Source organism: Schistocerca piceifrons, chromosome 6, assembly GCF_021461385.2.
Source record: "Schistocerca piceifrons isolate TAMUIC-IGC-003096 chromosome 6, iqSchPice1.1, whole genome shotgun sequence".
NCBI classification, from domain to species: domain Eukaryota; kingdom Metazoa; phylum Arthropoda; class Insecta; order Orthoptera; family Acrididae; genus Schistocerca; species Schistocerca piceifrons.
The window spans coordinates 49,406,910-49,434,100 of record NC_060143.1 but is presented as its reverse complement, the minus strand read 5'-3'; positions in this window follow the sequence as shown (position 1 = coordinate 49,434,100).

Here is a 27,191-nt window from a genome sequence, read left to right as displayed (position 1 = left end):
CCATCGGGCAGTACCACACAAGTGAAAGTTGCACTAATCGCTGAATCCAGACCTCGACGTGGTCGTGCACTCTCGCGACTACATCCTTCCCTCGGGAAGTACCACGTCGAGGTGTGGATTCAGCGTTTAGTGCAACTTTCACTTGTGTGTGTTTGTGTGTGTGTGTCTGTGTGTGTGTGTGTGTGTGTGTGTGTGAGTGTCTGTCTGTCTGTCCGTCGAAGTGACCTCTTGCCTTCAAGCTGTCAGTTGTCGGTTTTATACTCCGACGGTTCCCTTGCCTGACTTGATTGGCAACGTCCGATGGTTGGTCCTTTGGTCGTCCGTCTCAGTGGACGACGTGTATCTGGTCTTTGGACCGTTTCTGTGTTCTTAGCATTCACGTCTACGTGCAATTCGTCTTGTTGCTGTATAGTGACTGTTTTAGCGTTGTTTGAGTTGTTGTGGAGTTTTCTTTTGCGGTTCCATGTGCATTCTACTCAGATTTTGAATAGGCACTTTGGTCTTAATCCTGTCTGAAGACTAGGATTTGGTGGAGCCAACTTGTGTGATTAGACGCTTGTCATTTGGCGAGTACTGGCGCTGCCGGACCTTACTGCTGCTCCGTCACCACTGAACTGCCCTGACTCATCACGACACGGGAAACTAGAGGTCGCTCCAAAGACAGTACCACAGTACTCGCTAGCGATAAACGCCGCTGCTGCCACTCACGCACCAGGCAGTGAGCAGACTGAGATAACGAGAGGTGACAATCCTAATATACGGCGCCAACCTGTAAATGGGATGAAGGTGAGCCGGAGCACGACTCAATACATTTACATCAAAATGTGCTCTAGTGATAAAACGAGAAGAGAGATAGCTTCAGAAAGAGCATATGTATCATGAATCAGGAGTTCACTAATGACTTTTTTTCTTTTTCTTTTAAGAGATCGCGATATCATGCTGTGTTACTCGAAGAAAAATGGCCCAGAAAATCGAAATTAGGAAACGGGTGTCTTCAGTCAAAACCTGCCTATAGGCAATTACAGCCTTCTGCGTTTGCAACATTCTTCACCTTAACAGCAAAAAATGAAATGTCACATTTGATGTGTCCGTTCTGACGCACACAGGTAAAGTCAGTACGAATTGGAATTCACATACCTACTTCTTACAAGACAAACCAGCAGAAGACCCACAGGAAAGAAGGATGACAGTGTAAGCATCCATCTCAGTAAGTCAGCGAATGTGGATGCCAGTATTAAACACTGAGCAACAACAATATCATCATTGAAAAAGATGTGGAGAAATATTAGAAACCGAGAATGGTGCGTCCAAAGCCTTCAGTAACCCGATACCCAATATTTCTGGAGCTCATGAGCAACTTGTCTACGATATGGAATTGGGGATTTGTCAGACTGAGGAGGAGAAGCAGATAAGTGTCTACCGTCCCGTCGGCACCGAGGTCTTAGGGACAGAGCACAAGCTCGGATTAGGGAAGGATGGACAAGGAAATCGGCCGTATCCTTTCAAAGGAACCATCCCGGCATTGGTCCGAAGTGATTTAGGAAAATCTGGATGGGCGGACGCGCGTTTGAACCGTCGTCCTTCCGAATGCGAGTCCAGTGGACTAATCACTGCGCCATCTCGTTCTGTCTAAGTCCCTCTTAAATGCTCTTGACCGTGGATCTAGTTTTCTACACCTATAAATCTTTGTTGTCATGTTATTGATTCTTGCTACTATTTGTAACTGTTTTATTAAGTTGTTTGTTGTTGTTGCGTATAAAAAATGGTTCAAATGGCTCTGAGCACTATGAGACTTAACATCTGAGGTCATCAGTCCCTTAGAACTTAGAACTACTCAAACCTAACTAACCTAAGGACATCACACACATCCATGCCCGAGGCAGGATTAGAACCTGCGTCCGTAGCGGTCACGTGGTTCCAGACTGAAGCGCCTAGAACCGCTCGGCCACACCGGCCAGCCTGTTGCGTATAAACTAAGGGTTTCCTATTCCTAAACTTTCATGTGTGTATGTGTTGTAACGTGAAACTGAACAATGCAAATGGTGTGGTTACGTAAACGCTACCTGGTGAAATGAATGGCCAAATCCATCTGAAACTGTGTAACTGCATTGCAATTAACTTTTACTAAAAATAAGCAGAAAACCTAAAACCTTATCCTAAAGAGGCTTTCCTGTAAATGCTGTACTGCGCAGCGCAGTGAAAATGGAAATTCCCTTGAAATCTATGTCAGCAATATGCCTAAATAAAGTTTCAAAAACTAAGAGATATATAGTTGAATGTACCACCACAGTATAAGAGCAAAAATGTCTGCATAAGAAATGAGACCTTAACTGAACATTGCTGAAGTGAATCTGATACATATTTTGAAATACAAAGCTGGACTATGAACGATTTTAGTATGTCCTGACTGGCCCTAACAAACTTTTCAAACTTTCATAACTTACCTTGTGACAACGGAAACTCGATACTGCTCGAAAGTGATGAATATCAAAATACAGTGTAGCAGCAAAATCACCTAAAGAAAAACCTTGCCACGGAAAAACAGCTATGCCAATCGCATCGTGCTTTGCTCTGACAAGGGATCCTCCCCATCGCACCCCCCTCAGATTTAGGTATAAGTTGGACCAGTGGATAGACCTTGAAAAACTGAAGACAGATCAATCGACAAAACAGGAAGAAGTTGTGTGGAACTATGAAAAAAATTAGTAAAATATACAAACTGAGTAGTCCATGCGCAAGATAAGTAACATCAAATACACTGGCAGTCAAGGAGCGCCGTGGTCCCGCGGTTAGCGAGAGCAGCTACGGAATGAGAGGTCCTGGGTTTAAGTCTTCCCCCGAGTGAAAAGTTTAATTTTTTATTTTTAGTTTATGTGACAAACTCTTATGTTTTCATCACTTTTTTGGAAGTGATTATCACATCCACAAGGAAACATAAATCGGGCAAGGTAGAAGAATCTTTTTACCCATTCGCCAAGTGTACAGGTCAGATGGATCGACAACATATTCCTGTCATGTGACGCACATGCCGTCACCAGTGTCGTATAGAATATGTCAGACGTGTTTTCCCGTGGAGGAATCGGTTGACCTATGACCTTGCGATCAAATGATTTCGGTTCCCATTGGAGAGGCACGTCCTTTCGTCTACTAATCGCACGGTTTTGCGGCGCGGTCGCAAAACACAGACACTAAACTTATCAGAGACGTCAACGAACGAACGGACAGATGATAACTATGCGAAAATAAAGAATGTAAATATCACATCCTCAAGAAAATCTAAATCGGGCAAGGTAGAAGAATCTTTTTACCCATTTGCCAAGTGTACAAGTTAGATGGGTCGACAACATATTCCTGTCATGTGACGCACATGCCGTCACCAGTGTCGTATAGAATATATCAGACGTGTTTTCCCGTGGAGGAATTGGTTGACCTATGACCTTGCGATCAAACGATTTCGGTTCCCATTGGAGAGGCACGTCCATTCGTCTACTAATCGCACGGTTTTGCGGCGCGGTCGCAAAACACAGACACTAAACTTATTGCAGTGAACAGGGACGTCAATGAACGAAAGTACAGCTCATAACTTTGCGAAAATAAAGAAAGTAAAATTTTCAGTTGAGAGAAGACTTGAACCAAGGACCTCTCGCTCCGCAGCTACTCACGCTAACCACGGGACCACGGCGCTCCTGAGTTTACGTTCTCCTTGATGTTGCCTATCTTGCGCATGGACTACTCAGTTTGTATATTTTACTAATTTTTTTCACCGTTCCACACAAATTCTTCCTGTTTTCTCGATTGACCTGTGTTCAGTTTTTCAAGGCCTATCCACTGTGCCAACTTATAACTAAATCTGAGGGGGGTGCGATGGGGAGGTTCCCTTGTGAGTAACTGTGTTCTGCTCAGTGCAGCGCGGCGACAAACAACTAAAAAACTAAATTTTCTTGAGGAGACAATAGAAGACGTCAAATTTACTGAATGATTGAAGAGAGATTAGCATTCAGAACTATGTTACGAATCCATACCTTAATAATTACAGCAATTGTTACAAAAATAACTTCTTGAAAGATTATGACACTTCTGTGAAGTCAGTTAACGAAATGGTGGACGAGTCATGAATCTGAGTCCAAGCCAGGTGTACAGACAACATTGTTAAAATACGACCCGACAATCAGACTAAGTGATTCGAACAAATAAATAAAAAATCGTGTTAAATATTTGCCTTTCTCAAACTCATGTTCAATTACGTGCGAGCAAGCAATGTAGCGACAACATTACCTGGATCGCGACACACTTCTCAGATATCGTATTTCCAAAGAACGACATCCGCTGCGTTTCTAGCTCTGTGTTCTACTAATTATTTCCAGACAACTCAACGGCGTGACCAATACCCCACACACGTCCACTGAATGCTGCTACAATGGCAACCTCAATGCTATCAACAAACAAAGATCGCATTGCTTGTGCTCAGAGCCTCTATGACGTAACAAATGGACTACGGGGACGTATGTTTGAAAAGTATCCAGTGCACAAATATGAAGTACGACACATCGAATAAAAGGTGAGCTCACATCACTTTTATTGAATGTCAGAAATAAGAGAAAGCTCTTACATATTTAAACGTTTACAGTGGTTATTCAATGTTGAACTGTTTCGATGTTGTTCTTTTTCGAAATTATTACTGTCTACACACTTTCCAGATATCCATCTCATTGTGCACTGCAGTGGCAAAAGCCATGTGATATCCCCTAATATCGTGTCACACAATTTTTTTTCCGGCGTAATGTAACAACTCGACATGTCATAGACTCAACAAGTCACTGGAAGTCCCCTGCAAGAATACTGAGCCGCTGTTTCACTACAGCAGTCCCTTGCGAAAATGTTGCCTGTGCGAAAATTTTTGCCCGAACTGACGACCTGAGAGGCGACATTATTCTCTCGAATTGTCCAGAGTGTTCTTCAAGCAAGTCGCTAACAATTGGGGCCCGGTGACATGATGCGTTATCATCTATGAAAATTCCATCGATGTTTGGGTACATGTACTCCATGAATGGCTGAAAATGGTCTCCAAGTAGCCGAACATAACAATTTCCAGTCTCGGTTCAGTTGGACTATTCCACGAAAACACAGCCAACACCATTATGGAGTCACCGCCATCTTGCACAGTGCCTTGTTGACAACTTGGCTACAAGGGGTGTGCGCCACTCTCGAATACTGCTTCAGCTCTTACCAACTGAAACCGCGACTCATCTGACTACGCCACGGCCTTCCAGTCGTCTAGAGTCCGACAGATATGGTCACTGGCCCAGAAGTGGAGCAGCAGGCGATGTCGTGCTGTTAGCAGAATCACTTGCGTCCGTCGTCTGCTGCCATACTCCATTGGCGCAAAATTTCGCTGCGTTGTCCAAACGAATACGTTCTTTGTACCTTACACATCGATTTCTGTGCTCATTTTACGGAGTGTTGCTTGTCTGTTGGCACTGACAACAGTACGCAAACACTTCTGCACTCGGTCCATGAGTGCAGGGTGTCGGCCGCTGCGTTAACCCGAAATTTCCTATTCTCGGTACACTCTTGACACTGTGGATCTCCATATATTGAGTCCTATAACGATATACGAAGTGGAATGTGCCATACATCTAGTTGCAACAGCCATTGCACGTTCAGAATGTGTTAACTCCTGTCGTGTGGCCATAATCACTTCGGAAACCTTTTCACACGAAGCGCTTGAGTACAAATAACAGCTCCGCCAATGCAGAGGCCTTTTACATCTGTCTACGCGATACTACCGCGATCTATGTATATGCTGTCTCATGACATTTGTCACCTCAATTTTACGCGGTACAAGGCGCGGCAGGAAGTGACTCACATTCATGATAAGCAGGCATAGAGATTAAGAGATTTCGTTCTTTCTTTAAATCGAATGGGCCGGATGCTGAGTTTGTTGTTTAACGCGATCTTGCGTTCCACCTATTGAGACTTCGTCGTCGGTGATATGCTGATTCCCAGCTTCCCTTTCTTTTTTACTTTACTATGGCAACCGAATTTGCTCACTATACGAAGTGATAGTTAGCCCCAGAAAGAGCACACTGGTCAATATACAGCGCTGTGAAAGGTGTAGAACTGGTACCATGCAACCTATCACTGGCTGCAGCTACGTAGTGAAGCACTGTGTATTTGTCTGCCGGGTGTACGGAATCAGTGCAGTGAGATGGGGGATGAGTCAGAGAGGTATGGCACTTGCACTTACTCTATATTGACCAGTGTGCTCTTTCTGGGGCTAACAAGGGGAGGCCGCCAATTGTGAAATTCAGATTCGATTCATACTGCGCATAATAAAAGCTCATGGCCAGAGGTGTATTTGTTTTTTGTAATTCAAATGTAATATATATATATATATATATATATATATATATATATATATATAATTCCCGGCAATCACTTGCAACAGTTATGCATATAATAAGTTGTTGAAAGTCGTTTGTCGCGGAAAAACTGGCGACTTCGAACATCATTATGTTTTCCGCAAACAAAGTTGTATTTCACAAATGTTATTAATTGTCTTCATAATGTTAACCACGTGTAGTTAACGGAAGACGTAGAAACGATATTCCGAAACGAATACGTATAGCGTAAGTCAAACGTTCGAATTAGAATAGAGACCCCACGAACACAAATTCGCTGTGGCAGGTATGAAATATAAACTCCGTTACCCGCTCGTTACACTTGAAGGACAGATGTTGAATGGGCCGAAACGAGCCGCCGCATAACAGCGTAGTTGCCTGCTAACTTCGAAAAAAGGTAGATGCGGTCCCTAGCGCAACTTATAACATCGTCGAAAATCAGTGCGTACGTGAGAGCTTTGGTACACCCTGTTAAACAAACGGAAAAATGGAGGCGGTACAATTGGAGAGCGATCCGCCTTCACCAGCATGCATAAGCAATTCATTAATAGTTTATATATATATATGAATTACAAAAAACTAATAATTCGATCCGGCGACCTTCGGATTACGAACCCGAGCGCTTACCGCTGCGCCACGACGCTGTAGAAAACTATTAATGGTAGAGAGTATTTCACCGCAACGGTTTCTTTTAACTGTCGATTTTCTCGACAATGGCTGAGAAGTGCATCTTGGTGCTTTGCCACATTACACCTCTGGCCATGAGCTTTTATTATGCGCAGTATGAATCCAATCTGAATTTCGCAATTGGCGGCCTCCCCTTGTAAGTATCACTTCGTATAGTGAGCAAACTCGAATGAAGTTGCCCAACTTGGTGGCGTAACAAACTGGAGTTTCCGACGTGTCCACTCGCAACCATGTGTCACGTCTACATCTACGTGATTACTCTGCTATTCACAATAAAGTGCCTGGCAGAGGGTTCAATGAACCACCTTCATGCTGTCTCTCTACCGTTCCACACCTGAACGCCACGCGGGAAAAAAACGAGCTCTTAAATTTTTCCGTGCGAGCTCTGATTTCTCTTGTTTTGTAGTGATGATCATTTCTCCCTATGTAGGTGGGTGCCAACCGAATGTTTTCGCAATCAGAGGAGAAAACTGGTGATTGAAATTTCATGAGAAGATCATGTCGCAACGAAAAACGCCTTTGTTTTAATGATTGCCACTCCAATTCACGTATCATGTCTGTGACACTATCTCCCCTATTTTGCGATAATACAAAACGAGCTGACCTCTTTTGTACTATTCCGATGTCATCCGTCAGTCCCACCTGATGAGAATCCCACACCGCACAGCAGTTCTCCAGAACAGGGCGGATAAGCGTAGTGTAAGCAGTCTCTTGGTAGACCTGTTGCACCTTCTAAGTGTTCTGCCAATGAATCGCAGTCTTTGCTTTGCTTAACCCACAATATTATCTATGTGATAGTTCCAATTTAGGTTATTTGTAATTGTAGTCCCTAAGTATTTAGTTGAATTTTCAGCCCTCATATTTGTGTGACTTATCCCGTAATCGGAATTTAGCTGATTTCTTTTAGTACCCATGTGAATGACTTCGCACTTTTCCTTATTCAGGCTCAATTGCCACTTTTCGCACCATACAGATATCTTATCTAAATCATTTTGCAAGTCGTTTTGATCATCTGATGACTTTACAAGACGGTAAATGACAGCATTATCTGCAAACATTCTAAGACGGCTACTCAGATTGTCTCCTGTGTCGTTAATATACATCGGGGAACGCCGGATACTACTCCTGTTTTACTCGATGACTCTCCATCTATTACTATGAACTGTGACCTTTCTACAGGAAATCACGAATCCAGTCGCCAACTGCGGCAATACTCCATAGGCACGCAGTTTGATTAGAAGACGCTTGAGAGGGACGGTGTCGAAAGCCTTTTGGAAATCTAAAACTATGGAATCAATTTGACATCCCCGATCGATAGCACTTATTACTTCATGGGTATAAAGAGCTAGTTGTGTTTCACAAGAACGATATTTTCTGAATCCGTGCTGACTGTCAATAAATCGTTTTCGTCGGGGTACTTCATAATGTTCGAATACAATATTTGTTCTAAAACCTTACTGCAAATCGTCGTGTAAACAGTGATTGTAAAATGATCTTTACCGACAGTGACTGGAGACGATTGTCACCACTCGTCAGTGACAGTCTGTTACAACTAGCACAGGAACTGACTTCTTCAAGGAACACAGGTTCTGCTCGAACACCTTTCCAGCGTATAATCCGAAGGAAACTGCTGGTACTGGATGTCTGGAGTCTGGTACCTCGACAAAGGGCAACGTTCACAGCGGCACGTGAGATTGCAGGTCTTCATTGGGCGGAAAAACAAAGAAAATGACGAGTAAGCAACTATTGGGTTGTGCAGTGTGGTCCATCTAGTCTCCATTTAGCGTCTTTTCATCTGATAGAAGACAACGAATGCAGCGTCGCCCCAATGAGGCGCAAACCCGCATTGTATCGAGGGCTGAGTTCAGGCCGGATGTGATTCTCTGGTGTTTCGGACAGGTTTTCAAAATGGTTCAAATGGCTCTGAGCACTATGGGACTTAACATCTATGGTCATCAGTCCCCTAGAACTTAGAACTACTTAAACTTAACTAACCTAAGGACAGCACACAACACCCAGCCATCACGAGGCAGAGAAAATCCCTAACCCCGCCGGGAATACAGGTTTTCCTTACTATAACTTTTGCCCACCCATCCAGAATGCCGATAATGTGAACCAGGTTGCTTATTTCAAAATTCTCGGCGAGCAATTGCTGCCTTTCCTTCTACATCTTCTTGATGAGTAGACTGTAGACAAACCCACCTTCCTTCCTCGCATGATGAGCGTGCAGACATCCTATCGCATCTCGACTGACAATCTAAAGCACCTGTTTATCAGTCCTATAGGAAATAAGTGGTACTTAGGAACAGCGGGTGAAACGCAGCAACTTCAACGCAGTTTTTTGGCTCTGTGTGATCTGATTATTAGTGAGTCGCTTCATCTGAATGTGACACACCTGTAAAATCTTGTGGAGACACCTTCTCGCCGAATTCCGTCCATTATCATCACAAGAGGGGCTGGGTATAGCTCATAGTCTTTTCCCGGGTGAATACTTTCAACTATGCTCGTTATGTCAGAGTATATGGTGTAGGCGAAAGCGATGACTTAGGGAAGTCTACGTCGGTCCTAAGAGTTTTCTAAGGTGTCCGAGACGGTCAAGGCAACTGCTCACGTCAAGGGCGGAAGATGCTGGTTCGAGTCCCCGCACGGCACAAATTATTATTTCCGCCAACGCATAGCGCAGCCAAAGATCAGTCATAGTCCCAATATATGGGGAGTCCAAAAGTGCTCTCATTATCAAATACTGGATGAGTATATTCCGGGTAATTCTCTCCCCGTTTTAAGAAAAAGCTTTTTGATGCATCTCAACATTTACGACAACATATCTCCTGAACTGTAACCCGATATAATTTTGCACGTGCATACGCTGATATATATATGTAGATATTGTCTTCTATGTACGTTGCGAACGGAGTTAGTAATAAAGAAGTTGTAAATTAAAACGTCACGCCTGATATCCAAATTTTATACTGCGCCGTTTGAAGCAAAAACTATCTTGTCACGCATATAAATGTTTATCTTGTTACATCTCCTGAACTATGTCTCGTACAATGGCATAATTTTGCATGTAGGTTCAAAAAATGGCTCTGAGCACTATGGGACATAACTGCTCAGGTCATCAGCCCCCTAGAACTTAGATCTACTTAAACCTAACTAAACTAAGGACATCAAACACATCCATGCCCGAGGCAGGGTTCGAACCTGCGACCGTAGCGGTCGCGAGGTTCCAGACTGTAGCGCCTAGAACGGCTCGGCCACACCGGTCGGCGCATGTAGGTTCATTGGTATATGTGGATACTGTCTGCAGACAGTGTTACGAATAGAGTCACCAGTAAAGAAGCAATAAATTAAAACTTGATGCCTGATGCTACGGCTTTACGGCGTCAAGAGAAAACCTGTGGCAGAAAACATCTTTCCTTTCATCATTCTGCAGATGGTATCTGCTTGAAAAAAAAAAAAAATTGGTAAAGTGTTAATATTATGTGTAAAGTTTGTTGGAAATCCCTAAGTGCTCTAATTCTGAAGTACTGCATGAATCATGTCCTGGTATTTGCTCGCCGTCCATTGTAAACACACAGTTTAGAACATAAAATTGTTAATTGTGTTAAACTTTCAACGTAAGATTATCCCTCTTTTTGCGTAGATTATGGTAGCATTTTAAATTTTTAATTCGGCCAATAATTACGCTAAATATTAAGAAACAAATTTTTGTTGCCCTTGGAAACCGCGAGATGGGCTACTTACAAATGGTACCGGATTCCGGGACAGCGATATAGTAACACAGATTTGCAATATCCTGAGGCAGGAGTAGTACCTGAACTTAAGCTAAGGTAAGTGACGTTCTCAGGACAAAAATAGATCAAAACACCAACACTTGACTAACATAACGGAAAGGCATTGAAAATATAGAGAAAATTTCTTTGTTTTATGTGGTTCTTTAAGTTCAGTATCCAATAAAATTTCCCGCTTCCTGGCAACAATCAATGAAACTGCTACGCGTACTGTAATTTTGAAATCAGTTGTACAACGAGAATCAGACCTTGAAAACTGTTTTCGCCCTTAAATACCTTTCTGGAACGTTTCGTTGCGTGGTTTCACTTACTCGTCCGGCGTTGAGTCAGCCGTCGCCGCCAAATTTCTCTCAGCGTGCCGTTTACTGCAGGACCTACATTTGCATTCCAATTTGGGCAAGCCGATGGATGCAAATCAGGTCCGTTGTTTGCTGTTTGCCTGCGAATAATAGCCAGGAAAAAATTACCCGTGCATTCGAGAGGACAGCAGTTATCGGACAGAATGCAATCAGCAACGACTGCCGAGGCGGACGGCGATTTTATGGCCGGAAGTTGGTGGGCTAACGCTTATGAATATTCCCGTGGATAAAGCTAAAGCTGGATGACTATTAGCTGAATGGTCTCTGCGTAGAGTTATCTCACGGTTCTTGAAACCAGAGGGATATTTATCTTGGTATTAAAAGTTTGAAGTTCTCGCACATTTTGAAAACAAATTACGACGTTCGTGTAGTCATATAACTTAGAGATCAGTGTTTTAGCAGAGAAAATTAAATTAACAGTGAAATATTCGTTCATCACACATATACAGGGCGCCCAGTAGGAATGGTCAATATTTAGGAAAATGATGCGATCATTTAAAGAAAGAACTCTTGTATGAACACAGGCTCTGTTACGAATGGTGTGCACAGCTATTTATTTTCAGTATTACTATATACATTTTCAAGTTTAGACATGTACACATGTACAGTAGTTAATAACTATCAAAACAGCCGTTTTACAAAGTATCAGTTGAAAAATGTTTCTTTTTAACACATTCGCCAAACACTTGCAGAAAGTTGCTGTGTACTAGGAGTGGGACTGCGCTGCATTATTTCGATAATGTGCTTCTGTTTCTGCGCAGTTTGTTAATTACACATCTAGAAGACAAATGCTAACTTGAAAGAAAGCATGTTTCACACAATGTGCTGGAGTTTTCGGTAAACAATCAACGGTCAGGATTACAGCATATCGGAAAGCACCGTAGGTATTCCTTGACAGCAGCAGGAGTACTGTCATTGCAGAAGCCGTTAAAATACACCATATCTGAATGTTCTTCATCGGCATTTTAGCCAGCGCGTGTCCAAACACACTTGACTTTTATCTCCATCTGTTACACTCTCAATCCATCGCTCTACTTCACCCACAACACACGATGGGCACCCGCACATTCAGCGGGATACTTTAACGGCAGTAAAACACCCCGAGAAAACAGGTTAAAAGCCACTACGCAGATTAGGCTAGAATAAAGTGTTAAAGAGGTTGGGTGGGCAAGACACATACATGCGCACCGATAGTCTAGAAACAAATGTACATGAAATATGTTCAGTCTCGGAAGTCATTCGGAATAGAGAACATGTCCATATGAAATATCTTGCTTCAAAAGAGCGTTCCTGCCAAATTTCTGAATATTCACCATTCCATCTGGAAAACAGTTGTATAAGCCATTTAGTCAACTGAATGTCAACAGCAGGATTGTTTCAGTTTTCACTGTTTCCTTAGTTTAAAACTGACGTTGTCCATCCGATAGAAATGTATGAGCAATACTCTGTAGATGCGAAGGGTCAGAGAAGAAAGCAGTAGTAGCTTTCAGTAACTATTCTCATCCTAGAATTCGTAGTGTTCTCTGCTTTAAGTAGAAATTAAACTAGATATAGAACAAAACGTATGCTGTGTATTAGCAGTGGGACTGCGCTGCACTATTTCGACAATGTGCTTGTGCTTCTGCGCAGTTTGTTAATCACATATTCAGAAGAAAAATGGTCACCTGAAAGAATGCATGTTTGACGTCATTTTAATATCGATGATCGATAACAAATTCGTGACGCTATTCAGATGCTGTTTTAATTTTTTATGCCATTAGCACACCTGTTTGAAAAGGATGGTTCACCACAGCCCTTAAAGGTTTTCCACTTCGATGAAAGGGAAGACCGCAGTCCGCAATGGAAACAAATATTGAATATCTAGAAATAATTTTTGTAGAGTACAGCCGATTTCAAAAATGGTTCAAATGGTTCTGAGCACTATGGGACTCAACTGCTGAGGTCATTAGTCCCCTAGAACTTAGAACTAGTTAAACCTAACCAACCTAAGGACATCACAAACATCCATGCCCGAGGCAGGATTCGAACCTGCGACCGTAGCGGTCTTGCGGTTCCAGACTGCAGCGCCTTTAACCGCACGGCCACTTCGGCCGGCCAGCCGATTTCCAAGTATATTTCTTTCATTAGAACGTTCGCTTGTACGACCAGGGATGTATATGTTCATATATCTTATAATTATATGTTCTGTATAAATACACTTGTAACGCCGGAAATGCATATCCACCTATTTCCATCTATTGTACTATAATTTTTTCTTATTTTTGTTACCTGAATATATAACATTTCTGTGTCTTTACATATTGTAATTGTTTTACTATTTGTATATATATATTTATGCACTCATGTCGATGTATAATTGGTTTGTTTCGTAAATATTATTTGTATTTTTACGCTGGGTCTTGCCTAGGGAAAACTGCTATCGAACGATTACGTCGATAGGTCGTGTGAAGAATCAAAGTGTGTAGGATCTTTGGTAGTGTGAACTCTGCCGCGTGGAGCGCGGGCAGAACGGTGGGAGGCTGGCGGGAGTAGCGAGTGGAGCAAGTGTTGCGTGACGCTCCCGCGAGTTGCCGCGCTTTCGGGGTTTGGCAGCATGTAATTGCGCTCGACTCGCGATGATAGTTTCTGACATGGTGTCGCGGACGGGAAGCATTAGCTGGCGCACATCAAGAGCCCGTTTCGCCTGGTGACCGTGTCGAGAAGAAGGCGCGCCAACATCCAGCTTCTGCAACAGCGACGGCCGACAATGAGTGACTGTCGCCACCTCCTCGATCGACGGCTTCAAACCTTCAATCAACCAACAAGGAAGACTAAAAGCACGTAAAGTTTCAGAACTGTATGGCAGACCTCAGCTTTTCAAATTGTTCCATTTGCCTCGCAAAATTACAGCAACTTAGCATGAACCTTTGTTGCTCATTGTCCCAATTGCATTGCCAAGCAGGGTCCCTTCCTTTTCCGAAATGAACCCGAGTGTCGTTGAAATTCAAACGCCAGCATTAAAATAATATAATTAGATTTCACTGCTTTAATTTCAAAGTTCTGTAGCTGGCTACAATATTTAGGTTACACAAGCACAAATTTAGAGTGCGAGTTTTGTTAGCATATTTTAGCTTACCTGTGACTGCAGCTCAGCTTGGTACGTACTAAATTTTACTATTGTTAATAGTTCAGAATCATTTAATTCAAGTTCAAAGTTAAATCTCTTGTTTCTAAATTGCGTAGAGTCAAGTTGCTTTTGAAATGATTGTTGAGGTAGTCCAAGACTAACCGTATTTTACTGGATTTCGATGTGCTTCAGAAAGAAAGCTCACTATTAACTTCAGTCACTAAATTAACTTTCGATTTTCCGGTTTTATTAATTCTTTTGCTAAATTAAGTCAGAGTGTAGCGAAATTTATTACTTCTGACAAACTTTCAGTTTTCACACTACACGTGTCAACCTTCAGTTGCCACGCTTCTAGTGTTAATTATATGTGTAATAACCTTTCTTTTTCAGTTACTATAGTAATTGTCCTTAGGACTGGCGACCGTTATTTCCCCCAAATCTCAAATATCTAATTACCGCTAGTTAATTGTTAACGTAACGGCCGCACATTTACTTTCTTTATTAACTTTACCCCTTTTCAAAATTAATTTCCACCAGTTTCATTTGCATTTTTCCTTTCATTTAGATGTAACCCTTTCCTCCCTCTTTACCGATAGAGTAACTTCGGTGACGATTGCTTTTCCCAAATTTCCATTAGGTACACGCGGTTTAATTTTTCACTGTCATTAAGGTCGATAAGTGAGGGGGGAGGTTACACGTGGCGACCTGGTGACAGGACAATCTTCAAATTTGAGGTTGTTCTGGACACGAATTTTGCATTGTACAAATCTCGTAACAAAGTACTGGTTACGAAATGGTCGATACGTCAGCGAGAATATTAGTGTGAGGAATCCTAATTATATTTGAGATTTGGCATTTATATTGAAAATTATTAAAATGAGTGAAGGCAACAATTGCCAAAATTTGGTAGACTTGGATACGGAACAATCGGTCGAACAGTGGGAAACGCGCACCACGGTACCCATTGTTCAGGGGCAGGCGGCTAGCATGAAAGACGCGACCGCCGAAACGCAACAAAGAGCAGAAATGGAATTCCAAACTTTAGAAATTGTTTCGGAATCGGAAGTGAAAATCGAATCTGAATCCCTTGATGAAGAATACGGGGGGACAATTAAAGAGGAAGCCGCTGCGGAAGTAAAACCGGTAGTTTCCGGGGATTTAACTGATTTATTGAATGTTTTGATTAACGAAATCAAGAGTCAATCGGTCAAGCAAGAAGCTCAGTCTGAAAAATTTGAACGGATGCTAGACAATCAGAACAAAGCTATTAACGTTGTTAACAACAATGTTGGAGTTGTTAACACAAAAGTTGATAAAATCAAAGAAGATATTGTTGTAATTAATACCGAAATCGGTAATCTTAAACAGGAAATGATAGGCGTTCAGGCGGAAATTGCGAGCATAAATACTCGTTTTAATTCTGAAATTAGCAGAATCGAGAAAAGTGTAGGAGAATCAGTTGCTCCGATCATCGAGAATAAGGTGACGGAACAAATTCAATTAGTGAAAAAAGAGGATCAAAAGAAGGTGGAAACTTTAAAGGCTTTAGTATCCGAAGTAGATACCAAAGTGACGAAGCAGGCTAACACCTGCGAAGAGAAAAAGAGGGAAGTGGAAACGCTTGCGACAACCACTTGCCAAGTGATTACGAGGGTGTCGGAATTAGAAAGGAAACTTGACGAAAAACAGAGCTATGTGCCAATCTGTGCACATAGTTCGGAGTTGTTGACGAAAGAGGAGCGGTTCGACCCCTTGAAAAAAGGCGGTATACACCCGACGGATTTCATTAAAAATTGTGAAAGAGTTTTACCCAGATCATGGACTGATGAGAGAAAAATTAATGTGATTATTGATGTGTTGGCTGGTGATGCCAAGCGTTGGGGCTTAAAGCTCAACATTACGGACCTGACTTTTGACGAATTTAAAAATTTGTTTCTGGCTGAATACTGGTCAGAGCAAAAACAGCAAAGTGTCTGGCGCGAATTTGTCGTATCGAGGCCTTTCGATGCGAATTCGCGCGGTTCGATGAAGGAGTTTTGTGAGGGCTGGATCCGCAAGTTGGAATACTTGCGTGATCGCCGCACGGAATCCGAAATAGTCTGGGAACTCTACAAGAAGCTTCCAGATGATACAAAACGCTACGTAGGAAGCAATTACAGGACAATAAATGATTTCCTGGAAAGAGTGGAGGACGAGGACAATTGGCGCAATAATCGCGACAGTGGCAGAGGCCGTGGTAACAACAACGGGTACCACAGCAACCACAACAACGATAACCACGGGAATAATGCATACCGCAACCATGGCAGCAATAACAATAATGGTTCGGACCGTAATAACAATCGGTACAATGCAAATAATAACAGGAATGACGGAAACCAGTATCATACTAACGTGATACGGGCTTCACAGATTAGTAATAACGCCAGAGGGTGTGATCAGCCGCCTCAGCAGCATCCGGGGAGCGTATCTGCTGGGACGAGACAGGGAAACCATTAGCCGCGCCGGTGAGGGGCCGACCGGGCGTGGAGAAATTTTGGCGGCCCAATAGCAGGAGAAAATCCAGGTGTCGTCGATATGAAAATTCCGTATGGAATAATCAACGGCGGGAGAGTGTGCCAGTGTTGGGAGGAAGGAGTGCGCCCACAAGTAGTAGGTCAGCTGTAGACACGGCAGTAGGAAGTACATTCACTGTCAGTGAGAACAATTTAAGCAGTGTTCCGGAAATCGATTATAAAGTGGCAGCTGTAATGCCCACAGCGGAACTGGAGATTGAGTTTAAGAATGATTCGCAAGTGTTGAGAGAAGATCAGGTGTCGGATAACACGTCCGTCGTTGAGCGAGGGGATGCAGAGAGGGATGAGGTCTGGTTAAGGCAGTTCGGTCGCTTATACGACGAACTAAGAGATTATAGGGGCCTGTACGGGAGAAGCATTTATGGAGAGCGCGAGCAGAATGTGCCGCGTCTCGTCCCACAGGAAGATAGTATTTGTGAAGTGATGGAAAGTTCTGGCCCTAACCGGCAGACTTTACCAGAAATAGTTGATGTTAATGGGGAGCACGAGCAAGATTCGTCGTGTTTCGTCCCGCAGGAGTTAGATGTTGAAGTAGTAACGGAAAGTTCTGGCCCTAACCGGCAGACTTTACCGAAAGTTATAGTGATAGAAGTAGCCGACCCATCCGACGCAAACCTCCAGTTTAAACGTTGCGAGAGTATTAAGGAGAAAGATTACGAAAATTTTAGTGATAGCCGGACACGATTGGTAGAAAACCACGTAGATTACAGTGTGTATGAGGTTAGAGCTGACGTTATACGGTCAGACGATAGCAGTGTGGGTTGCGCAGATCCAGAGGAAGTAATTGCAGATACTACTGGGCACATGTTTCCAGGTAGATTGGCAGATGAGATCAATCTGATTAAAGAGGAATCAACGAAGGTGACAATTAGTGAATTGATAGCAAAGCAACACTCACTAGTTGACGAGTTACAGGAAAAGGTTTCGGTATTGGAGGCGACGCTACAGTCTAAGCCTCAGGACAAACGTGTTGAAATTAAAACTGTATGTGAACAGAGGCTGAAAAAGCCGCCAGATAAACCGGATTTAGGGTCAAAGCCGGATGGTTTTTTCTGGAATGACCTGGATATAGACGAGGATTTACTGTGGGAAAATAAAGAAACAGTCGAGGACAAGTGTAGACAGATAGTAGTGTCTGTTAATATGCACGACCTACAACTAAACGTGTTGATTGACACCGGTGCAGAATTGAGTGCTGTATCTGGGAAAATATTTGAGTTACTGAAAGACAGACCTGGCATCGTAGTTATGCCAGTAACAGGAGTGAAAATTATCGGTGTTACTGGGAAGGCCAGTAAACCGGTCACAAAACAGATTTTTGTCAACTTCGAGATATGTGGGGCACGATTTGAACAAGAGTTTGTCGTCGTGCCAGACTTAACTACGGAAGTAATTATCGGGTTAGATTGGCTATTAAAGTACCGTGCAGTGATTAACTGCGAAAGCAAAACGTTGACATGTACGTCCCAAGATAAAACAATAGTAGTTAGTTTTGACGAAGCAGGAGACGGTGTGCATAGGCAATACCAGCCTATACACATTGTTAACTGGCCGAATGGTATTGACGTAGGTATGAATTTGAACTACTGTAATGTAAGGAATCTCGGCATTGACAAAAGTGGAGAAAGTGAATTGGAAGAGATAATCAAATTCCCTCCACGGATTGACATTAGTATTGGTGTGAAAAAAGATCGTTTGCGAGAAGTAATGAAGCTAAAAGCTGATGCTCGCATACGTCGTCATGACGCTAAAGCGCGTTTTGCTAAGTTTGCAATCGGAGACTTAGTACTTGTAAAAGCTCATGAGAAATCGAGCGAGATAGGCAATGAAATCTCTAAATTTAAGTTTGTTTATAATGGACCATATAAAGTCATTGGTATACCTCACACAAATGCTTATTGCTTAGAGTATCCAAGCTCTGGAAAAAGGTTAGCTATACGGAATATAGTAAACTTGAAATTGTACCAACCTGGGATCGATTAATACCACACAATGGGTAATTTGTACAGTGTGTAAATATAGAGTGTAAGATTTAACGATTTGCTAGGTTGCCATGCTTTTGACTGACCAAGGTCATTAAAGAAGTTGTAATTAATAAGTAATTAATTTTGATTAATCAATTTAATTTTAATCAATTTAATCATGATCTAATCAACTGAAAAATCCAAGCTGCTAGTTTAAGTTTTCAGCTGAGTCACAGTAGAATAAGGAATGTAAATATGATTTTGTAAATAGCCGTAAGATTTCATAAATATGTGATTTACTAGTCATTGCCGATGTACTTAGACGCTGTTTTAAGTTTCAGGCTAGTACATGCGTGTGATGATGGACAGTGTTGAGTTATCCACTGTGATAGTGTTTATGGACTCCTTGAGATTATTCGGGAGTGAGTTTTTCCGAAAGAATTCAGTGAAACGGACGTTCTGGAAACGCCGTCACAAGGGCGAGTGAGATCAAGCGTGCCGCACACGCGGGCGCAACAATACTGGCGAGGCGAGCCACTGTCGGCTCTTGTGCCGCTGTTGGCATTCTTTGTACTTGCGAGTACGGAAGGCGGAATTGTTTTTCTTCCTGGACAGCTGAAAGAATTCTACTGTCAATATTTATGTTTTTTTCGATCTGATGTGTGTTATTTTCTTGTTTAGCGTTTAATGGACTCCCATGACGAGAATATTAATTATGAAAGGGTTATGTAAAAATGTGTATTCTATGTAATTAATTATTAATTTGCGTATTTTGATCTACCTGTTTTTATGACCATGTACTCTGATTAATTTTGTAAAAAGTATTCCATTTCTTGATACTGTTAGGAATTTTAATGATTTTGGAATAGCTAAACCATTTTCTATATTTTCTATGAATTTTAATATGTTGTCAACTTGTTTTATTTTGATCAAGATGACAGAGTGGAATAAGATTAGGAGTGTCTCCACTCAATTATTATGGTCTAAAAATTGATTTATGATTAATTAGACGAATGCTAAATTTTGTTGATGTTTTGAGCATATGCATTTCCGCTGTTTCTTTTTTTGGACATTTTCTGAGTCTGTTTACGTTACACGAACATCCTCAGACAATGTGGGGCACGTGTAACGCCGGAAATGCATATCCTCCTATTTCCATCTATTGTACTATAATTTTTTCTTATTTTTGTTACCTGAATATATAACATTTCTGTGTCTTTACATATTGTAATTGTTTTACTATTTGTATATATATATTTATGCACTCATGTCGATGTATAATTGGTTTGTTTCGTAAATATTATTTGTATTTTTACGCTGGGTCTTGCCTAGGGAAAACTGCTATCGAACGATTACGTCGATAGGTCGTGTGAAGAATCAAAGTGTGTAGGATCTTTGGTAGTGTGAACTCTGCCGCGTGGAGCGCGGGCAGAACGGTGGGAGGCTGGCGGGAGTAGCGAGTGGAGCAAGTGTTGTGTGACGCTCCCGCGAGTTGCCGCGCTTTCGGGGTTTGGCAGCATGTAATTGCGCTCGACTCGCGATGATAGTTTCTGACATGGTGTCGCGGACGGGAAGCATTAGCTGGCGCACATCAAGAGCCCGTTTCGCCTGGTGACCGTGTCGAGAAGAAGGCGCGCCAACATCCAGCTTCTGCAACAGCGACGGCCGACAATGAGTGACTGTCGCCACCTCCTCGATCGACGGCTTCAAACCTTCAATCAACCAACAAGGAAGACTAAAAGCACGTAAAGTTTCAGAACTGTATGGCAGACCTCAGCTTTTCAAATTGTTCCATTTGCCTCGCAAAATTACAGCAACTTAGCATGAACCTTTGTTGCTCATTGTCCCAATTGCATTGCCAAGCAGGGTCCCTTCCTTTTCCGAAATGAACCCGAGTGTCGTTGAAATTCAAACGCCAGCATTAAAATAATATAATTAGATTTCACTGCTTTAATTTCAAAGTTCTGTAGCTGGCTACAATATTTAGGTTACACGAGCACAAATTTAGAGTGCGAGTTTTGTTAGCATATTTTAGCTTACCTGTGACTGCAGCTCAGCTTGGTACGTACTAAATTTTACTATTGTTAATAGTTCAGAATCATTTAATTCAAGTTCAAAGTTAAATCTCTTGTTTCTAAATTGCGTAGAGTCAAGTTGCTTTTGAAATGATTGTTGAGGTAGTCCAAGACTAACCGTATTTTACTGGATTTCGATGTGCTTCAGAAAGAAAGCTCACTATTAACTTCAGTCACTAAATTAACTTTCGATTTTCCGGTTTTATTAATTCTTTGGTAAATTAAGTCAGAGTGTAGCGAAATTTATTACTTCTGACAAACTTTCAGTTTTCACACTACACGTGTCAACCTTCAGTTGCCACGCTTCTAGTGTTAATTATATGTGTAATAACCTTTCTTTTTCAGTTACTATAGTAATTGTCCTTAGGACTGGCGACCGTGATTTCCCCCAAATCTCAAATATCTAATTACCGCTAGTTAATTGTTAACGTAACGGCCGCACATTTACTTTCTTTATTAACTTTACCCCTTTTCAAAATTAATTTCCACCAGTTTCATTTGCATTTTTCCTTTCATTTAGATGTAACCCTTTCCTCCCTCTTTACCGATAGATTAACTTCGGTGACGATTGCTTTTCCCAAATTTCCATTAGGTACACGCGGTTTAATTTTTCACTGTCATTAAGGACGATAAGTGAGGGGGGAGGTTACACACTGTCGGCACCTTTAATCAAGGTATATCACTGAGTGTTTACCGTTTCTAAAAAAGTTGTCCTATACTCAACAATGACTCAGCGTCAGGATTAAACAGTCACAGGCTTCCAGTGATCTAAATTTTTATTCCACTATTTTCGCACTTAATCAAACTCTCAAGTCATCAAGTATAATTCGGTACGTGCTTGAGTTTGCTGTAGTTACTGAAGTAGTTACTTTTAACCGCAGAGGATGGGCACATATTGTCGTATAATTGTAATGTTGACTCAATTTTATATTCATGCTGTAAAGTTTAATGCAGAAGTCTTGATTTTTATAAAAGCCTCTCTGGTATAATCTGATGTATATGGATGTGATCTCGCAAGTTTTGCCGGAGTAATTGTGTAATGCGTATATGAAACTTAGAAAGTCATGTTGTAATGTACATACTTGAAAGTCTTCATTTTTGATCTGCATAAATGAAGACCCGCAACAGCTGTTAAATGTTACTTTATTGAAACGACTTGGTTTCGCAGCTTATAGCCCAAAAATGTTCAAATGTGTGTGAAATCTTATGGGACTTAACTGCTAAGGTCATCAGTCCCTAAGCGTACACACTACTTGACCTAAATCATCCCAAGGACAAATACACACACCCATGCCCGAGGGAGGGCTCGAACCTCCGCCGGGACCAGCCGTACAGTCCATGACTGAAGCGCTTAAGACCGCTCGGCTAACCCCGCGCGGCACAGATTATAGCTGCACCCTCAAATATACATCTGAGTACAAAAGCGGGGAAAAAATAAGTAATGATGTCTCTACCCCAAGTTAAAATGGGATATAATAAATGGCAGATACATGACGACAATTATTGAACCATATGAGGAAAAACATATATTAGTTACAAAATACGGAGTGCACACTCTTTATTCAACAGGTAATCGTCATTACAGATATTCGGATCTAGACTATGACTTTTCAGCTTTGCAGTGGTTCTGGGGTCATTGCTGTACGCCTTGTCTTTAATACAACCCGACATAAAGGAGTCACATGTGTTCAGATCCGGAGAATGCAGCGACCAAGCCAGTGGCCTCTTTGTATCCCAGAGACAGAATGCGGTCCCCAAAGTGCTCCTCCAGGACATCAAACACTCTCCTGCATCAATGGGGTCGAGCTCCGTCTTGCATGAACCACATCTTGTCGAAATCATGGTCATTTTAGATAATGGAGATGAAATAATCTCCCAAATCCTTCACGTACCGTTCGGCAGTCACCGTACCATCAAGGAATATCACATCGATTATTCCGTGACTGGACTTTGCACACCACATAAGCACCCGTTGAGGGTAAAGAGACTTCGTGATCGCCAAATGCGGTTTCTCAGTCCCATGTGTCAGCCATTTTTGCTTATTGACGAACTCATTTAAATGTAAGTGTGCTTTGTCGCTAAGCCAAACAATACAGAGCATACTAATTCCCATCATGCCCCACGGCCGTTCGGACAGTTTGAACGTTCTAACGCAAACCGTCCAAAAGTTATGACTATTTTATTTCATATATTTATAATAGTCACCCTGTAAGAGTTCTCACAATCAGTTCATATAAAATCCAGACCAGGATTAAGTGGACGACCCGACACTCCCACCAAAATCAAAAAATACGTCCTTCGAAGGAACAGTTGTCAAGCCATAAAATCGGCAGAACGATTGAGTCGACCACCCCAGATAGCAAGGCTACTACAACTAAAAAAAGAATGGTAGAGCACTTGCCTGCGAAAGGCAAAGGTCCCGAGTTCGAGTATCCGTCGGGCACACAGTTTAAATCTGCCAGGAAGTTTCAAAAAAGAAAAAATTGCGTATTTGGCTGTTACTCTTTGTTCACTTTCTGCAATATATTTCGACTTGCCGTTTCTTTGTCAGGCCTAATTCATGTATTCTATACTAGCTGTCGTTTCTTAAATGTAATTTTTTTTTTACTTGAATGAAGGACGGCGATGGATAACAGCGTAGGTCATAAAATTCCCATTGTTGTTCGTTTTCTGTAGAACCTGAAAGTCTTATACCTTATTTTAGCTGTATATGCACGAAAGTAATCCCAAAAATAAGACCTCCTATTTTTTTATAAGTACATAGACCTGTTTATTACTACAGTGGTTTACATCAGTCTACAGTTTGAACATTTAGCTATTTTTAGACATAATCACCATTTCTGTGGATGCATTTTTGTATACACTGAGGCAGTTTTTGTGTGCCCAAGTAATACCAGCTCGCCGCTATGCTGTTCAGAAAGATATGAAAATATTCTTTCACCTCGTCGACGGAGCTGAATCGCTTTCCGGCCAAATGTTCTTTTAACTTAGGGAACAGGTGAAAGTCACTGGGCACCAAGTCAGGACTATGGGGTGGGCAGGTGATTATTTTCCACTAAAACTGTTGCAGGAGAGCAACGGTTTGCCGAGAGATGTGTGGGCGAGCGTTGTCATGGAGAATGTGTGCGCCCTTGCTAAACGATCCTCATCTCCGGTTATGAATTGCCCGTTTCACTTTTTTCAGAGTCCCACAGTACCTGTCAGCGTTAATTGTGGTCCCAGTGGGCATAACGTCGACCAACAATATCCCTTTTCGATCCCAAAAAACGGTTGTCATGATTTTACCGACAGACTGTGATTGTTTGAATTTCCGCGGCTTTGGCGAAGAAGGATGCCGCCACTGGCGTTATTGTTGCTTGGTCTCAGATGTAAAATGGTATGCCCAGGTTTCATCACCGGTGACAATTGAGTCCGGAAAGTTGTCCTGTTCGGCTGCAAGACGGTGAAGAAATGCGCGGGAAGCATCAACTCGTTGCCGCTTGTGGTCCTGTCAGCATGCGTGGCACCCATCTTGCGCCCACCTTCCGGTAGTTCAATGTTTCCGTTAAAAGTCTGTGAGCGGTGCTTCGAGAAACCTCAGGCACCAACGTCCAGGGTCATCCGCCGATCTTCACGCATGCTTTGCTCAATGTTCAACACTGTCTCCTCAGAAATTGACGGTCTCCCGCTCCTTTGCTCGTCGTGAATTTCGGTCCTACCAGCTGCAAACTCTCTACACCGCTTACGAAAACTATTGATATCCATGCACGACTCACCATACGCTTCCGTCAATTGTCGATGGATTTGCATCAGCGCAGTGCCCTATGCGTTCAAAAACCAAATAACTGCTCGCAATTCGCACTTTGCGGTAACATCCAACGGGAGTTCCATTCTCAACGGCTGCCAAGCCAAGACTGAGGGCCTCAGCGCGGAGTGCGCATGTTTCTACGCAGCGTGAAGCACTCCTAATATCAGTGTGACCAACTGCCGCACAGATAGAGTTCTGTACTTACAAAAAAATAGGAGACCTTACTTTTCGGATTACCCTTGTAACAGTCAAGGGAAACTGAACACAGTTATATCATGGCTAACACGTGCTCTTGTTAGACAATTTTTTGTCATTCAAAATAATTTTCAGGTGTCAGACAAAAGTTTTAAAATTCTACAGCATCACCCAAAGCGCGATCAACATGAATATTCGCGTCTCTAATCAAATTGTGAGATAAAAATTTTAATGAGCAATTTATGTTTATGAATAATGGACTTGTGGGAATTTATGAAAGAAGTAACTCATAGCTCACAAATTACAGTCGTCTTCCCAAATAACTAGAAGAATTTTAAGCAGACATACAAGCGCGCAGTCTCTCTCTCTCTCTCTCTCTCTCTCTCTCTCTCTCTCTCTCTCTTTCTCTCTCTCTCTCTCTCTCTCTCTCTCACACACACACACACACACACACACACACACACACGAATGCGCGCACGCGCGCACATTTTGGTAGCGTCACACGAATAAAACTGTTTTTACGCTCAAGTTGAGTTAATAATACTTTCTCAATAATTCACGAAGACGATAAAGTACGGTACCTTGAAGATTTCTCATAGAGCTTATCAACGTAGATAAAATTAGGTTATCTATTTACTGTCGTTAAAAAGATGATTAATTTCGTTCCCAGAATACTAAAACAACATCAAAACGACTGTAAGCCGCTAGGTATTTACAATAGTTACATTTACAATGTGGAATGCTCCGCATTGTTTGATTCTAGGGACGAACTTGTGAAGATCTGCATCGTGCTAGGTCAGGTAATGTGAGACGTGATGAGCCAGGTATAAACCGCAGTTACACGTGTCGACACGTGTCGAAGTGGTGCGAGGTTGCGTACGTGCTGCACGTGCGGTCAAACAGAATATATTTATTCGAGGGAACAAGGGACACAGGCCGTTGTGGGAAGCGGGCGGTGCGACAGCGGGCGCAATCGCACGTGTCACGCACGTGAAGAACCGCTGCTTGCCCACACGAGGGTAAACAAACAAGGGCGCCCCTCTTGTTGCCGTCATGTGGTGCTCCCTTTAAAGAGTACAATACTCTTTGTCAGCAGTTAAAGTTGAAAACAAGAGTGGTATCTCACAAAATACGTCAAAATAACCCCTCACGGAAATGATACTGGTCTCGCTATGTGGGAAAAGCTCCCCACTTCATTATCTTGCAGAAATACGTGATATTTTATCTAAAATGAATAAAAATCTGGTTTTGATATTTTTTCCAATAAGTGCATGACTTAGCATTGAACGTCATCGTAAGTTTCGAAGTATCGTATTCAATATTTAGCTTGTGCTTCTAAGTAATTTAATGCAGTTGTTATTTCTTTGCAGAATTAACAGTTAGCTAGCACTGCACGTTTGTACAGCTAAGTTATTGCTCCACGAGATGCTGCAGAGGACATGACCAAGGACAGTTCACACCCATGTAAACTACCCTTTTTTCTACCAGTAATGAATGAAAAAATTGAAGAATCTACTGTACGGCTCCACAAGTGCCTTACATTCTTAATTTTGATTATCTCATGGTATTCGAAGGAGCTAGCAGCGAATAACCTCGCATTTATGTACATTTAATGATTGCTCCCATTCTCTTCACCAGGCTAATATTCTAAGTTCCATATTTCTTTACAATCAACAAGCAACGATCATATAAATAGCAGTGAAGTCTTAGGGACTTACTGTTCCTAACTCAATCCTTGTAAGTGGTACAGCAACGAGTATAATGGCCTTCTTTGTACATAAATGTGATATTTTAGAATGTAATACCCCTAATGTCACAATCAAAGATGGTGATCGTTTCACCGCTAAAAGTGCAGCTGTCAGTGTCGGTTACCTCCACGACAGAGGCAATGACATCCTCACTGATCTTAATGCATTACCTCATGAAACTGGGAGGAAATTTTAAAATAATATAATATAGAGGCTGGTGCGAAATTTCAAAATTCAAGATGGCAGGTGGCAGGAAGTATAAAAATGTGAAAGATGGTAAATGGGTGACGGAGAGGGTGGTGATGTTTTGCAACCAGTCACACACACACACACACACACACACACACACACACACACACATTTCTTAATATTTTTACCACGAAATAAATTCGCAGATTGCAAATACAGTACAACAGCTGCAGTGGTACAGCAACAGCGGTAACTTCTTTGCAAAATATTTCATGATTTAATTTGGCTATCTATCGTCAATGTCTCTTTCGAA